Raw genomic sequence first — 2,868 nt, forward strand, 5'->3', positions numbered from 1 at the left:
CTATCAGTTGCGTAATTCTCAAACCTGGGCTTTATGGAAGAGTGACAAGATGAAATCCATTGTTAACAAAAAGTCATGAGCCTGTTTGAAGTTTGCCATAACCCACGTAGGGGACAAATATGTTGTCAAATGAGATCGAAATTAAATGTTTTGACCTACATGCAAAACGCAAAGTGGGTCGGAAAACTGCACACTGATGCACTGCCAATCACCCCGTCAATGAAACGGTGGTGGCAGCATCATGCAGTTTGGATGCATTTTCAGTAAATACAGGGAGGCAGGTCAGAGATGCGAAGATGGCTAGAGCTAAATGAATGGTAATCCTGAATGAAAACCTGTTAGAAGTAAGAAAAGACTTGTGATCGAGTAGGCTCCCCTTCTAGCTGGACAGTTACCTTAAAATACAGCCAAACTACAATGAAATGGTTTAGATCAGGAGTCATCAACTTTTTTTAGTATGCAACCCCTAAACTGATGAAGGGACAGAGCAAGGACCCTACTATATACAATACAGCCTAAGCAGAGAGACCCAGACTTCCCTCCCCCCTGCAACCTGGGCCAGCTTTTCCGGGGGAATCCCAAGGCGTTCCCAAGCCAACCGTGAAATATAGTCCCTCCAGCGTGTCCTGGGTCTTTCTCTGGGCCTCCATTTGGTGGGACGTGCCCAGAACACCTCACCAGGGAGGCATCCAGGAGGCATCCTAACCCGTTGCCGGAGGCACCTCAACTGGCTCCTCTCGACATGGAGAAGCAGGGTCTCTACTCTGAGTCCCTCCCGGATGAATGAGCTTCTTATCCTATCTCTAAGAGAGAGCCCAGATACCCTGCAGAGGAAACTCATTTTGGCCGCTTGTATCTGTGATCTCGTTCTTTCGATCATGACAAAAACCTCATGACCATACATGAGGGTAGTAGCGTATATTGACCGGTAAATTGAGAGCTTCTTGACTTAGCTCTCTCTTCACCACAGACAGACCGGTACAGTGCCCGCATCACTGCTGACGCAGCACCAATCCATCTATCGATCTCCCGCTCCATTTTTCCCTCATTCTTGAACAAGGCCCAAAGATACCTGAACTTCTCCACTTGAGACAGGACCTCCCCCCGACCCGGAGAAGGTACTCTACCCTTTTCAGGCTCAAGACCATGGCCTTGGACTTGGAGGCATTTATTCTCATCCCGGCCGCTTCACACTCGGCGGCGAACTGCTCCAGTGAGAGCCGTAGATCACGAGCTGATGAAGCCAATAGGACCACATCCTTCGCAAAAGGCAGAGACGCAATCCTAAGGCCACCAAAACGAATACCCTCAACAACTTGGCTGTACCTAGAAATTTTGTCCATAAAAGTTATGAACAGAATCGGTGACAAAGGGCAACCTTGATGGAGTCCAACCATCAGCGGAAAAGAATCCGACTTACTGCCGGCAATGCGGACCAAGCTCTGACACCGGTCATTCAGGAACCTAACAGCCTGTATCAAGGGCCTGGTACCCTTACTCCTGGAGTACCCCCCACAGGATTCCCTGATGGGATTGTGGGATTGTTTTTCATGGTCTCTCCGAACTCCTCCCACGCCCGTGTTTTTGCCTCAGCAACCACCCGAGCCGCATGCTGCTTGGACTGTTGGTACCCATCAGCTGCTTCCGGAGTCCCACAAGTCAAAAAGACCCAATAGGACTCAGGACTCTTCAGCCTGACAGCATCCCTCACCGCAAGTGTCCACCAGTGGGTGTGAGGATTGCTGCCGCGACAGGCACCAATAACCTTGCGACCACAGCTCCGGTAAGCCGCCTCGGCAATGGAGGCGCGGAACATGGCCCAATCGGACTCAATGTCCCCCACCTCCCCTGGAATGTGTTTGAAGCTTTCCCGGAGGTGGGAGTTGAAGTTACGCCTCACGGGAGACTCCACCAGGCGTTCCCAGTGACCTTCAAGATTCGTTTGGGTCTGCCAGGTCTGACGGCACCACCAGGTAGTGGACAGTGGAAAGCTCCGCTCCCCTCTTCACCCAGTTGTCCAAAACACGCGGCCGCAGATCAGGTGACACGACAACAAAGTCAATCATTGAACTGCGGCCTATGTTGTCCTGGTGCCAAGACACCCTTATGCTTGAACATGGTGTTAGTTATGGACAATCCATGATGAGCACAGAAGGGTTCAGAACAGGAGGGCCATTCCTCCTAACCACACCTCTCCAGGTCTCAATGTCATTGCCAACGTAAGCATTGAAGTCCCCCAGCAGAACAAGGGAGTTCCCCAGAGGGGCACTCTCCAATACTCCATTCAAGGACTCCAAAAAGGGTGGGTAGTCTGAACTGCTGTTTGGTGCATAAGCACAAATAACAGTCAGAACCAGTCCCCCCACTTGTAGGCAGAGGGAGGCTACCCTCTCGTTCACCAGGATAACACTGTGTCCATTTTTGGCAATCATCATAAGGGGTCTGTGGGCTGTGCTTTGTCTGATCCCTCACCTAGGATCTGTTTGCCTTGGGTGACCCTACCAGGGGCATAAAGCCCCTGACAACATAGCTTCTAGGATCTTTGGGACACTCAAACCCCTCCACCACGTTAAGGTGGCAGCCCAGGGAGGGGAGAAAAAAAGATTTGCTCCAGAAAAAGATGGAGCTCTCTCCCATGGTGCCCCCCCTCCCCCACCTCTTAGTGGTCTGTTCAATTATGCCTCACAACTGTGTTTGTACATGGTCTTGAAAAGGCATCAAGAGTCGGTTGTGGAATAGAGAAGAAAGAAGAGACAGTGGTTTGATGCTTGTGTGTCACTTGCTGGTAAGACAATGTTTTAAATGACAGTTGTTAATTTTGTAATATTTAACCTTTTTATGCATGTCTATGTCATGTTCAGACTTAAA

Source organism: Girardinichthys multiradiatus, chromosome 17, assembly GCF_021462225.1.
Source record: "Girardinichthys multiradiatus isolate DD_20200921_A chromosome 17, DD_fGirMul_XY1, whole genome shotgun sequence".
In the NCBI taxonomy this organism is placed as follows: domain Eukaryota; kingdom Metazoa; phylum Chordata; class Actinopteri; order Cyprinodontiformes; family Goodeidae; genus Girardinichthys; species Girardinichthys multiradiatus.